Source organism: Lactuca saligna, chromosome 9, assembly GCF_052625555.1.
Source record: "Lactuca saligna cultivar CGN05327 chromosome 9, ASM5262555v1, whole genome shotgun sequence".
NCBI lineage: Eukaryota > Viridiplantae > Streptophyta > Magnoliopsida > Asterales > Asteraceae > Lactuca > Lactuca saligna.
The window spans coordinates 96,489,901-96,504,670 of record NC_136425.1 but is presented as its reverse complement, the minus strand read 5'-3'; positions in this window follow the sequence as shown (position 1 = coordinate 96,504,670).

The following is a 14,770-nucleotide window of genomic DNA, read 5'->3' as shown; positions in this document are numbered from 1 at the left end:
TCTAAGGCCGTAAACACCTTTTAAGGTGTTAAAATGCCCCTTAAACACCACCTATGGTTTGGAAAAATGTCTAGAATCAACCACCATTGTGTTAGGGACCTTAAACATGAGAGAAACCACCTCCTTAGGAGATTAAGACCATAAACCCCCCAAGGAACGGTTCCTGGGCCGTAAACTCCTATAAAGTGGTCAAATGGTGCCCTAACATCCTTCCATGGATTGTACTTTGGACTAGAATCACTTATGCTTAAACTAGAATCACCAAAACACAAAAAGAAAGGGTATATGAGAGTTTACGGCCGTAAACTCCTAATTTACAGCCCTAAACTCTTTAAAATGGTCCCTTTGATGGTTTAATCCCTTCCAATTCCTTAGAACGGAACCTAGCTTGACTCCACAAGTGTTATAAGACCATTAAGCATCCAAGAACACACCACCCATGAATTTACGGCTGTAAACTCATGGGGATATGGTCTATGGGCTGTAATCTCCCCTAGGAGTTTACTCTTGAATAGAAAACTCCATATCTACGCCTCACACCTCCTTAGATGCTACCAGGATCACTCATAACACTTGAATTGAAGTGTTTTTGCGCCTCGGAGTGTATATTCTTATCTAATTAGTAGATCAAAGTCTAATTAGATAAAATTATGTATCTCTTCATATTAAAAAGTGTAACAACGTGAATTTTCAAAACAATTTTTCGTTTCTCAAACAATATAAACCATCATATAATATTCTTAAGTCTCATGTTTAGCAAATGTCATCATAATAAAATACATCCCAAGATCATAAAATAAATCTTCTGTCAGTGTGTACAGATCATGCTGGCGCCTTCCCACGGTCCTCGCTAGTACCTGAAACACATAACACAACAACTGTAAGCATAATTGCTTAATGAGTTCCCCAAAATACGACCTACACACGTACGCCCTTCCAGGCCATGACCTTCCGGTCCATGTGTCTCAGGGGACTTCCATCCCAACCCGGTAAACCTTCCGGTCCTACCCATGTCGACCTTCCGGTCTACATCACAATGCCTTCCGGCCCATAACATAATGCCTTCCGGCCCACAACATAATGCCTTCTGGCCTATATCAAGCATAGCATACATAGCACATACAAAACGGGTAACTAATCACATACAATGCATATATCATATACGATATCCGACCTTCCGGTCACACATAAGTACCCTTCCAGGTACAGTATAGTGAGAAGACTCACCTCTGATATCTCGGTAAATCACTGACTCGGTAGAAATATGATCTAGCCTCCGCCTAAACACATAAAACAAATACTCCCATAAATATAACTATACTCCAACCTTTCCTCAGAAGTGTAAAATACCATTTTAGCCCTCTTCTAACTCAAAAGGCCCTACTGCTAACCAAACCCTAAAAGTCAACCAAAGTCAACGGTCAAACTTTGACCCGACTTAACAAGTGCACTTGGGCAACTCGACGAGTCCACCTATGTCCACTTAACTCCTTAGTCCCATTTAACATGTCGAGTCCCTCCCTTTACTCGACGAGTCCCCAGGCAAGAATCACGGGGCTACCTTGACTCTACTCGCTGAATCCAAAGAACAACTCGGCGAGTACATGCCATGCACAGGTTCTATTGACCTCCTGAGGTCAGATCCGTTCCTTCTGTAGATCTGACCTTCCCAAGCAATATAATCACGTAAAGCTCGAATCTTGATGCATATAAATATACATAATGGCATCAAATGGTGATTTAGTCCCAAAAATGGCAACCTAAGTCCAATCACCCCACAAGGACTCATAAAGCTTAATGGATTGAAGTCTCTGGACCTCTTTAAGTCTGGATCCAAAGCATAGACTCAATAAGGGACCAAATGCTCCACATAAACATCCTTAAAAGAGGGTAGAAAACCCTAATCTCTAAGTTCAATACGAAAACTGAAGAAGGTCCGAATGAATACCTCAAGTTGAAGTCTCTGGACTCTGAAACCACTAGAATCACACCTCCTTCAGCCTCCTCTTGCTCTTGATCACCTTCTTTTTGCCAAACCAAGGATAGAAAGATCAATTATGGCTTCTCCTTCCTTCCAAACGATATAGATCACCAAGGGTGCTCTCAAGGGACTGGTAGCCGCAATGAAAGGCTAAGAATGCCCTTAAATAGGCTCCAACCCCGGAGGATTAGGGTTTCATTAAACAGTCTGGATTTTCCGAGTCCACTCATGGACTTGCCTAGTCCAATACGAACCCGGATGATCAACCACGACCCTACTCGGTGAGTCTACGCATCAACTCGCCGAGTTCCTTCTCATAACCCAAAAATAAATATTTAAATAATATACCTGGGATTCCGGATGTTACAATTCTCCCCCACTAGAATCAGACTTCGCCCTCGAAGTCTCATTCTACAAACAACTCAGGATGCTGCTCACACATCTCGCGCTCCGGCTCCTAAGTCAGCACTGACCCCTTCCTGTGCTGCCACTACACTTGCACCAAAGGCACTTCCTTGTTCCTCAGAACCTTGACTTTCCGATCCCTAATTGCCACTGGTCTCTCCACATAGTTCAAGCCTGCATCCACCTGAATATCCTCCAATGGTACTACTGCCGACTCTTCGGCAATACACTTCCTCAACTGTGACACATGAAAGGTGTCGTGAATCTGACCCAGCTCCGCAGGTATATCCAAACGGTAGGCTTCCCTGCCTACTCTCGCGATTACCCTGAAAGGTCCAATATATCGAGGCCCCAACTTGCCCTTTTTCCTGAATCGGATCACTCCTTTCCAAGGAGATACCTTTAAGAGTACGAAGTCACCAACCTGAAATTCGAGTTTGGACCGACGCCTGTCCACTACAACCTTTGCCTGACCTATTGTATTTGCTCAGTCGTCTGAAGCATGATCTCCGTACTACCCATTACGCATTGCCCCACTTCTCCCCAGCAAATGGGGGTCCGACACCTCCTCCCATACAACAGCTCAAAGGGTAGCATACCTATGCTCGAATGATGGTTGTTGTTGTTTGAAAATTCTACCAAGGGTAAATATGTGTCCAAACTTCCACCAAAATCCAAAACACATGCTCAGAGCATATCCTCGAGTGCCTGAATCGTCCGCTCACTCTGCCTGTCTGTCTGTGGGTGGTATGCGGTACTGAAATGCAACCTCGTTCCTAACTCCTCGTGAAACTTCTTCCAAAATCTGGAAGTAAATCGTACGTCTAGATCTGAAACAATCGACATCGGAAACCCATGCCGCGATACCACCTCCCTCACATACAACTCTGCCAACCTCTCAGCAAAAGAGCTCTCACTGATAGCAAGAAAATGAGCGCTCTTCGTCAACCTATCCAAAATCACCCAAATTGCATCGACTCCCCTAGCAGTCCTTGGCAATTTGGTGATAAAATCCATGGTAATCTATTCCCATTTCCACTCGGGGATCTCCAGCGGCTGCATTTTACCATGCGGACGTTGGTGCTCGACCTTAACATGTCGACAAGTTAGGCACCTCTCAATGAACCATGCAACATCCCTTTTCATATAGGGCCACCAATACTCCTTCTTTAGGTCCAGATACATCTTAGTGGCCCCGGGATGGATCGAGAACTTCGATCGATGTGCCTCTTCCATCAATGTGGTACGCATCCCGCCCACAAACGATACCCAAATCCGATCCTGAAATGTCATAAGTCCCCGACTATCGGTAACGAACTCTGATACCCGCCTGACAACTCGCTCCCTCTTTTGGTTTTCTGGTCTCACAGCCTCAGCCTGGGCCCCTCGGATGGTGTCCAATACCGGATTCATCACTATCAACCTCATACAAACATCTCGAATCGGGGCGCACTTCGGCCTACGGCTCAAAGCATCGGCTACGACATTAGCCTTGCCTGGGTGGTACACGATCTCACAATCATAATCCTTCACCACATCCAACCATCTCCTCTGGCGCATATTCAGGTTGGACTGATCCATCAAGTACTTCAGACTCTTGTGGTCCGTGTATATGGTACACCGAACCCCATACAGATAGTGACGCCAGATTTAGAGGGCAAACACCACAGCCCCCAGCTCCAGATCGTGGGTAGGATATCTCGACTCATGAGGCTTCAGCTGCCTCGATGCATACGCTATCACGTGTCCCCTTTGCATAATTACTGCCCCTAACCCAGATGTTGAAGCATCACAATATACCACAAAATCCTCCATCCCTTCCGGGAGTGCGATAACCGGGGCTTCGCATAACTTCTTGCGATGTGTCTCAAATGAGGAATGCTGTTCCGAACCCCATGAAAATGCAACACCCTTCCGGGTCATCTTGGTAAGTGGCACGACGTTCTTGGAGAAATCCCTAATAAACCTCCAATAATAGCTGGCCAATCCCATAAAGCTCCTGATCTAAGTGGGTGATCTCTCGTAACCAGAAATCACACTTGGAGAATTTGGCATACAACCTCTCCAATCTCAGAACTCCAAGAATATCCCTCAAATGCTCCTCGTTCTGCTCTCTAGATCTTGAATATACCAAAATATCATCAATGAATATGATCATCGACCGATCCAGCATCGACTTGCACACCCTGTTCATGAGATCCATGAACGCGGCTGGGGCATTGGTGAGCCCAAAAGGAATCACCACAAACTCATAATGTCCATAACGAGTTCTGAATGCAGTCTTCTGGATATCTTCATCCCGAACCCTCATCTGATGATAACCTGACCTCAAGTCTATCTTGGAGAACCAAGATGCCCCCCTGCAACTGATCGAACAGATCATCGATCCTTGGTAACGGATACCAGTTCTTGACCGTCAACTTGTTCAACTCCCGGTAATCAATACACATCCGGTGTGAACCATCCTTCTTCTTGAGAAAAAGGATCGGCGCTCCCCAAGGTGAACTACTTGGTTGAATAAACCCCTTCCCCAACAGCTCCTGAAGCTGCGAGGACATCTCTTGCATCTCTGGCGGCGCGAGGCGATAAGGCGCCTTGGCGATAGGTGCTGCTCCCAGAACCAAATCGATACGGAACTCCACTTGTCTTTCTGGAGGCACGTCCGACAGTTCATTGGGGAAAACATCCGGAAACTCGCACACTATTGGGACCTCGTCAATCGAACTTCGCCTCCCTGCGGCCACTTGTGTATCCATCACATAAGCTATGAATCCACTACAACCTTGCTGCAAAATTTGCCTCACCCTGGCAGCCGAACAAAACGCTGACCCACACCGGGTCCCTTCTCCATACACAGTAGGCACTCCCCCACTAGGGTCTCGTCACCAGCTGTCTCTCGCAGTCAATAACGGCTCCAAACTTACTCAACCAATCCATGACCACGATGACACAAACATCTCCCATCTCGATAGGAACTAGATCAATTGGGAACTTGACGCCAAAAATCTCGAGCACACATCCTCGAATGACTTTGGTAGCATACACCGCTTTCTCATCAGCTATGGAAACCCTCAGGGGTCGACTCATCACCTCCCGACTAATACTGATGTGCTGACTAATACCCAAAAATACAAAAGACCGACTCGCACCCGAGTCAAATAATACCAAGGCTGGTACAGAATTCATAAGAAAAGTACCAGCCACAACATCAGGCACCGCGTGGACCTCTTCCGCAGTCAACTGAAAAGCTCTCCCACGAGCCTTCGGAGCCTCGGCCTTCACCGGTCAGATCTCGGTAACCTTAGCAGTAGGTGCAGATCCCTGCGCTGATCCCTGGTGTAGCTGAGGACACCCGACCTTTCGATGACCGGTCTGGTTGCAATGGAAGCAAACCATAAATCCCTTGGGGCAATCCCTGGCGATATGCCCCTCCTTGTCACATTTGTAGCAAGCGCCCGATCGACAGGCCCCCTCATGTCCTTTGCTCACTTCCCGCAAGTGCGGCCCTTTTGGCCTCCCGTCCTTGAAGCGGCGGACTTGGTCCGCTTGGCTGCTAGCTGAGACTGAGCCGGCCGCCGATCCATCCTCATAGACTCGGCCTCCTCCCTGGACTGAGTCTCCAACTCAATCTCCCTCTTCCGGGAATTTTCCTAGAGCTCAACAAATGTCAAGTACGTCGAGTTCGACACGAACTCCCGAATGTCCCTCCTCAGAATACCCAAATACCGGCTCATCCGTGCCTGCTCAGTAGACACCTGCTCAGGGCAGAGCATCACTCTCTCATGAAAATTCTAGGTGACCACAGTAGCTGAATCATTACCCTGCTTGATGGTCAATAACTCATGAATCAGCAGTTCCCTCTCCACCGGGGGAACATACTCGTCTCTGAACATTGTGATGAACCTCTGCCAGGTCACTGCTGAAATCTCTACAAGAGTGAAGTTCGTTGTCACGAACTTCCACCAATCCTTCGCTCTTAGGCAGAGCTGGTTCAAAGCGAACTGTACCCTCAGATGCTTTGGACATGAACACGTATAGAAGCATCCCTCAATGTCAGCAATCCATCTCATCGCAGCGATCGAATCCTCCGTTCCATAAAACTCGGGTGGCTTCGTGTTGCTGAACTCCCGGAATAACAACGAGTCACCTCCCTGAGGTCTGGAAGCATCCACAGCTGCTGTAGCTGCAGCGGTTGCGGCCTCAGTCACCGCGGCCTACCGCTCATCAAAAGTCTCCAACAGTGTGGTCTTGATAGACCCAAACATCTCCGGAATCTCGGACCTGATTGCCGCAACCACCTCATCGTGGATCATCTGACGAAGCTCCTCGTCACTCACACCGCTCGTCCCAGGTCTATGGTGTATCCCAACCATGATGCCTCTGAAATACAACATAAAAATATCAGAGACTCGATCGAGCATACTCGCACTCGATAACGCAACCCTACTCGGCCTCCAATACCAAAGGATTCTTACTTAGGCTGTCTTCAGTAGTACGGGCCCTATACTACTGATTACACCTCATCAGTATTCACCCCAAGTCCTCCTCCTTGGATCCCGGAACGCAAGTACTCTATTCTCGCTATGCATTGGCTACCTACTCGCTCTCAAAGCATCTAATAGCAGTAGGATTCTCCTAGACTAAGGCATCACAAATCTGGCCACTCTAGTCCTAATATGAATACCTAGTCTGCTCTAGCATGCATAACATATCATAGCATATTTCATAACACATATTGTAAGGGTATTTTGGGGATTTTACCGTTCGGGCGCTGGCTGACCGTACACACTGCTCCTTCTTTGGTTATCTCACAACCTCTTATAAAATTTTATGTTTTTATTATTGGAAAATTTTCCTCAAATCCTTGGTTTGAGTTCAGTTACGCCCGAAGGTGCACCCGAATCCATCAAACCAAGGCTTTGATACCAACTTGTAACAACGTGAATTTTCAAAACAATTTTTCATTTCTCAAACAATATAAACCATCATATAATATTCTTAAGTCTCATGTTTAGCAAATGTCGTCATAATAAAATACATCCCAAGATCATAAAATAAATCTTCCGTCAGTGTGTACAGATCATGCTGGCGCCTTCCCACGGTCCTCGCTAGTACCTGAAAAACATAACACAACAACTGTAAGCATGATTTCTTAGTGAGTTCCCCAAAATACCACCTACACACGTAAGCCCTTCTAGGCCATGACCTTCCGGTCCATGTGTCTCAGGGGACTTCCGTCCCAACCCGGTAAACCTTCCGGTCCTACTTATGTCGACCTTTCGGTCCACATCACAATGCCTTCCGGTCCATAACATAATGCCTTCTAGCCCACAACATAATGCCTTCCGGCCCGAATCAAGCATAGCATACATAGCACATACAAAACGGGTAACTAATCACATACAATGCATATATCATATAGGATATCCGACCTTCCGGTCACACATAGGTACCCTTCCAGGTACAATATAGTGAGAAGACTCACCTCTCATATCTCAGTAAATCACTGACTCGGTAGAAATACGATATAGCCTCCATCTAAACACATAAAACAAATACTCCCATAAATAGAACTATACTCCAACCTTTCCTCAGAAAGGTAAAAGACCATTTTACCCCTCTTCTAGCTCGAAAGGCCTTACTGCTAACCAAACTCTAAAAGTCAACCAAAGTCAACGGTCAAACTTTGACCAGACTCGGCGAGTGCATTTGGGCAACTCGGCGAGTCCACCTGTGTCCACTTAACTCCTTAGTCCCATTTAACACGTCAAGTCCCTCCCTTTACTCGACGAGTGCCCAAGCAAGAATCATGGGGCTACCCTGACTCAACTCGCCGAGTCCCAAGAACAACTTGGTGAGTACATGCCATGCACAGGTTCTATTAACCTCCTGAGGTCAGATCCGTTCTTCAAATCCATAGATCTGACCTTCCCAAGCAATATAATCACGTAAAGCTCGAATCTTGATGCTTATAAATATACATAATGGCATCAAATGGTGATTTAGTCCCAAAAATGGTAACCTAAGTCCAATCACCCCACAAGGACTCATAAAGCTTAATGGATTGAAGTCTCTGGACCTCTTTAAGTCTGGATCCAAAGCATAGACTCGATAAGGGACCAAATGCTCCACATAAACATCCTCAAAAGAGGTTAGAAAACCCTAATCTCTAAGTTCAATACCAAAACTGAAGAATGTAACGACCCGTTCCCGGTATGTTGATTTATTGGTAATTGTAGTGAGTTTTTCAAGAGGGACTCGGCGAGTTCTAGCCTGACTCGCTGAGTAGGGTCGCACCTGAAGGCACGCGTGAGCCGGGGACTCGGCGAGTCCATATCCCTGACTCGGCGAGTCCATCTGTCTGGGTGAAACCCTAAATTCCCCGGGTTACCCACTATTTATACCACCTTATAGCCCCCATCCTCGCCTCCCTCACCCTGAGAACACAGTGAGAGAACCCTAATCCTCCCTTGAAGAGCTTATATGTGTTTTGGTGCCATTTTGTGAAGGTGTGAAGAAGAAGAAGAAGGAAGAATCAAGGAGAAGTGTTGTAGTGCAAAGATCCAAGGCCAAATCAGAGTTAATTGAGGTATTTTCGGAGTTCCATCTTGTTGTATGCTTTAAACTTCCATTAGAGCTCTCCTAAGAGCTAGTTGATGCTTGTTCCAAGCCTTACACTTGCATGAACGTCTTATTAAGTCGAAATAGCTATGGATCTGAATGTTGGGGTGTTGTAGAGCCCATATCTACTGTCTTTTTGGAGTTATATTGCATGATAACCATAGATCTACCCATTTTGTGCATCTTTTAGCCTTATTTCCCTTATTCATGAGGTTGTACACGTAAAGTTGGAAACTTTACGTGGTAAATCAGCTTATTGGACTCAGATCTATCAATTGTATGCATTGGATTCAACAAAATCGAGTAAAAATCAGTTGCATGGCGGCAACTCGGCGAGTCGGAAGAACGACTCGACGAGTTGGGTCGCGAGTCCCGAGTTCTTCAGTTTTATCAGTGTCGAGTGGATGAGGTGAGTTAGAGAGTGGACTCAGCGAGTTGTTCATCAACTCGGCGAGTCCAAGGCAATCTTCTTGGGATCAAGAACAACTCGTCGAGTCTGTTCATACAACTCGGCGAGTCGGATGAAGATTGTCTGAGTTCTTAGATCAAGAGGGTACTCGTCGAGTCGATGCCAGACTCGACGAGTAGCAGTGAGTAAGAGTGAAAAGTGAGAATGGGACTCGGCGAGTTGGGTGGCCCAACTCGGCGAGTCAGTCCAAAAGATAATTGACTTTGACCGAGGGTAAAAGAGTCATTTTACCCCAAGCGCAGTGTTTAGTATTTGATTGAGTGTGTTTATGGACTTGTAGCCGAGGAGATTCAGGAGCAGCCGCCGTTAGCTTTCCGAGCCACACACTCAGCAGCCAGCTTACGAGGTGAGTTTCCTTCCAGTAAGAACGGATCTAAGGCCACAATGCCGGCCCGTTCAGTTAGCAGTAGTTTCCGGATTTAGGTCCGACGCAGTAGTTGGTATGTTCGATGCCTTCGTGGTTCGAACAGGAATTGTGTGCTATGTTTTATGTGTTAAGTATTATGTCTTTCGGGCCACGGCCCGATGTAGCATGTCGTATATGTGTTATGCTAGTTGATGTGTTATGCTATGCCATGTTCAGTCAGACAGTTCCGGACTTCGGTCCGATGCAGGGGACAAGGTCCCAGTCAGTTCCGGACTTCGGTCCGATGCAGTCAGTTCCGGACTTCGGTCCGATGCAGGGGACAAGGTCCCAGTCAGTTCCGGACTTCGGTCCGATGCAGTTAGTTCCGGACTTCGGTCCGATGCAGGGGACAAGGTCCCAACCAGTTCCGGACTTCGATCCGATGCAGTTTCCGGGCTTCGGCCCGATGCAGTGGGCAAGGCCCAATATGTGTTTATATGTTATTGTATGGTATGTGATATTTTGGGGGAGCTCACTAAGCTTCGTGCTTAAAGTTTCAGTTTTGGGTTTCAGGTACTTCCGCAAGAAAAGGGAAGAGCTCGGGGTGACAGCATCGCACACACCACAACATAGCTTTTATCCTGGGGATGTCTTTTGATGTTTTGGATTGATGTAGTATGATACAGTTTTCCGCACAATATTTTATTTCGTTTTGGGGATTCATCGCGTATGTTTTATGTGATGATACTTATATTATGGGTTTGATTATATTGAAAAACGAAAATTTTTGGGTCGTGTTTTTGGGTCGTTTCAAGTTGGTATCAGAGCCCTGGTTTGAGGGATTCGGATACACTCCCGGGTGTATCTGAACTCAAACTAAGGGAAATAAAAGATTTTAGTAAAATAAAAATGTTTTACAAAAAGAATTTTGAAAGCACTTAGAAAGAAAGAATTGTTTTAACAAGATAGAGGTGTGTGCATGCGGTCAGCCGAGCTCAAGTAAGTACTCCCAAATTACCCATACAAGTTATTTGTTCAGTTTCAGTTTCAGTAGAACAGCATGCTAGTATAGGGCTAAGGATCTAGGAGAATGCCTTATGTGCCTGCTTATGTGTTACAGCTTTATGAGTATTGCATGCTAGAATTGAGTAGACAGCAGTAGGATAGGCTGTTTAGGTTATGCCTGATAGTATGAGCTTAGCATCCTATGCTAGTGCAGTTCCTTGTTATAAGAATAGTTTTGCCTGAGTCTGTTTCCCTTGTCCGAATGCTGCTTGCTTCGTGCTTGGTGGGGTTCTGAGTAGTGGGAGTTAGCCATTAGGTGAACACGTCACACCACATGTGATCAGGTTTGAATAATCCCAGAGTGCTGGAACTGGCCCTATTGCGCAGCTCTTGTTTGAGTCCAACCGTTGTAGGGACGGATCTTTTACTTGAAGGATTATCCAATCCTCATCACATGTGATGGTGTTTAGGTGGTGGCTAACTGGCATTATGAGGAGACCTACAGCAGCTGAGGACCAGTCGCGTTGAGCTTGAAGTTTCCCTAGGGCAAGCCTAGGATGAGAGTAGCAGAGAATGGCAGTAGTAGAAGTGACTTGGTGGAGTCAAGGCAGTTCTTGAGGAAAGTAAGGATAGATGTGGAAGGTAGTAGGGGCCCATACTACTGAAAGCAGAGGATCCGTACTCGAATTAAGGAAGGCCAAGACAAGACCAGGAAACTAGTAGTAGTATCACGATCCCTTGAGATATTTCAGTGTTCTGATGTTGTTATGATATGTTTCAGAATGGTAGTTTTGCGTCCGAGGCCAGCAGCCGACAGTTCAGATGCTGGAGGGGGATCAGGATCGGGATCAGGCCCGGAGGCCGGGCAGATGGATGAGCAAACTAGGGAGTTCCTTTCTTCTGAGGTTACCCGCATCATACTAGAGCAGACTCCTGTGATCTTCGGTTCGATCAAGGAGGGTATTTTAGAGCTGATGGATGAGAGATTGAGTACTTTCCATGCTGAGATGGCGGCCGTGATGGGGTCGCGCACACTTACGTTCAGGGAGTTCCGGGCATGCGGGGCTCCAGACTATCATGGGGCGCGGGACCCCATAGCGAGTACTAGATGGTTGGCGGATGTGGCCAACGCTTTCCGCACTAGCAGGTGTCCCGAGGGGGACAAGGTCAGATTGGTGTCCTGTCTTCTGAAGGACAGGGCACGGGATTGGTGGGAGGAGGTCAAACATGCCATCGGGGATGATGCGGCATTGGAAGCCATGACCTGGGCTGATTTCTCTACCAGCTTCAGGGCGGAGTTTGCACCGGTCATTGAGGTGCAGCAGTTAGCTAGGGAGTTTCATGACCTTACCCAAACTACAGAGACAGTGGCGGAGATCACCGCCAAGTTCAGGGAGAGGGCCCTTCTTGTTCCTCAGTATGCAGCCGATGAGGAGATGAAGAAGGCCCGTTATCATGAGATGTTGCGGAGTGACATCCGCATGTTTGTGAGCCGGTCCAGTTGTAAAACGCTGGACGACATGATTTCCAGAGCTAGAGAGAGGGAGATTGATCTCGAGATGGAGAAGAAGAGGAAACCGGAGGCGGTTTCGGGTTCAGGCAGTGTGGGCAAAAAGCCCAAGGTTTCAGATCACAGGTCTAGGAGTCAGCAGAGCCACGGTCGGTGTGGAAAGTGTGGGAGATTGCACGAGGGGGTGTGCAAGGCAGGGAGTTCCGGCTGCTACAAGTGCGGTCGGACTGGGCATGTGAGTAGAGATTGTACGGCCCCTGCTACTACGGTTACAGCATCAGATCTGATTTGCTTTCAGTGCAATCAGAGGGGACATAAAAGGTCCCAGTGTCCCAGTTTAGCTGCAGCAGGGAAGGTGGTTGCACCTGCCCCTGCCACCTTGAGGATTACGGATGGCCGGCAGGGCCGAGTTGATGCGCCAGTGGCGAAGAGCAGGGCATTTCAGATGACAGCAGAGGAGGCGCGAGCGACTCCTGATGTGGTGACGGGTATGAATCTTTCCTTCATCTTTAATTGTTATTATATCGGTTGAGTATTACTTATGTGGGTATGTTTTATTTAGGGTCGTTCTCTGTGAACGGCATTTCTGCTTTGGTATTGTTTGATTCGGGGGCTACCCGATCATTTGTATCGCTTGCGCTTAGCAAGAGATTTAGCAGAGCTCCAGGGGAGCTGGATTATCCATTAGAGGTTGAGATAGCAGATGATAGGACCGTGAGGGTCGGCAGAGTACATAGAGGGTGTTCCCTTCAGATATTTGATGAGCAGTTTTCAGTGGACCTAGTTCCTATTCCCCTGCGTGGGAATAAAGTTATTGTGGGCATGGATTGGCTGAGCCCCAATGGGGCGGTGATTGATTGTGAGCTTCAGCTAGTGAGGGTTCGCACTCCCAGTGGGGGAGAGATAGTGATTCAGGGCGAGAGGCCCCAGCGAGGACCGATCTTTTGTTCCGCCGCAAGGGCGAGGCGCTATGTTCAGCAGGGTTGCGTCGGTTTTGTAGCTTACATCTTGGATGCCCGGGAGAAGGGCAAGACGACGATTGATGATGTTCCTATTGTTCGTGACTACCCGGATGTGTTTCCTGAGGATTTGCCGGGGATACCTCCAGAGAGGCAGGTTGAGTTCAGGATCGACCTAGTTCCTGGTGCGGCTCCAATAGCCAAAGCACCGTATCGACTTGCTCCCTGTGAGATGCAGGAGTTGTCTACACATCTTCAGGAGCTGTTAGACAAGGGTTTCATTCGGCCGAGCAGTTCGCCTTGGGGAGCACCGATCCTATTTGTGAGGAAGAAGGATGGGTCGCATCGTATGTGCATTGATTATCGGGAGTTGAACAAAGTAACGGTGAAGAACCGTTACCCACTTCCGAGGATAGATGACTTGTTTGATCAGCTTCAGGGAGCGTCTTGGTTCTCCAAGATCGATCTACGCTCCGGTTATCATCAGATGAGGGTTAGAGATGAGGATGTACAGAAGACTGCTTTCAGGACCCGTTATGGCCATTATGAGTTCGTGGTGATGCCATTTGGGCTCACCAATGCCCCAGCCGCGTTCATGGATCTCATGAACCGCGTGTGCAGACCGATGTTGGATCAGTCGGTGATAGTGTTTATAGATGACATCTTGGTGTATTCCAAGACACAGGGGCAGCAAGAGGAGCACCTGCGGGAGGTGTTGGAGACTTTGAGGAGGGAGAGACTTTTCGCAAAGTTCTCCAAGTGTGAGTTCTGGTTGCGCGAGGTGCAGTTTCTTGGTCACCTCGTCAATCAGAAGGGTATTTTGGTAGATCCGGCCAAGATTGAGGCCGTGATGCAGTGGGAGGTCCCGAGGTCTCCATCTGAGATTCGGAGCTTCCTGGGGTTGGCAGGGTATTATCGGAGGTTTATTCAGGACTTCTCCAAGATAGCAGTGCCGCTCACCCGAGTAACCAAGAAGTCGGTGGTTTTTTATTGGGGGCCTGAGCAGCAGGCGGCGTTCGAGACTCTCAGGCAGAGATTGTGCGAGGCTCCGATCCTTACCTTGCCAGAAGGAGTAGAGGATTTCGTAGTCTATTGTGATGCATCGATCACAGGTATGGGAGCAGTATTGATGCAGCGAGGCCATGTATTAGCTTATGCCTCGAGACAGTTGAAGCCTCACGAGGCTAATTATCCTACCCACGATTTGGAGCTGGGGGCAGTTGTGTTTGCCCTCAAGATTTGGAGACATTACCTTTATGGGGTCCGCTGTACTATATACACGGATCACAAGAGTTTGAGATATCTTATGGATCAGCCGTGTTTGAACATGAGGCAGAGGAGATGGTTAGACGTGCTGAAGGACTATGACTGTGAGATCCTTTATCATCCAGGGAAGGCCAATGTGGTGGCCGACACCCTGAGCCGCAAGGTGTCGACGGCCCCTATCAGGGATCTGTGTATGAGGATGACAGTG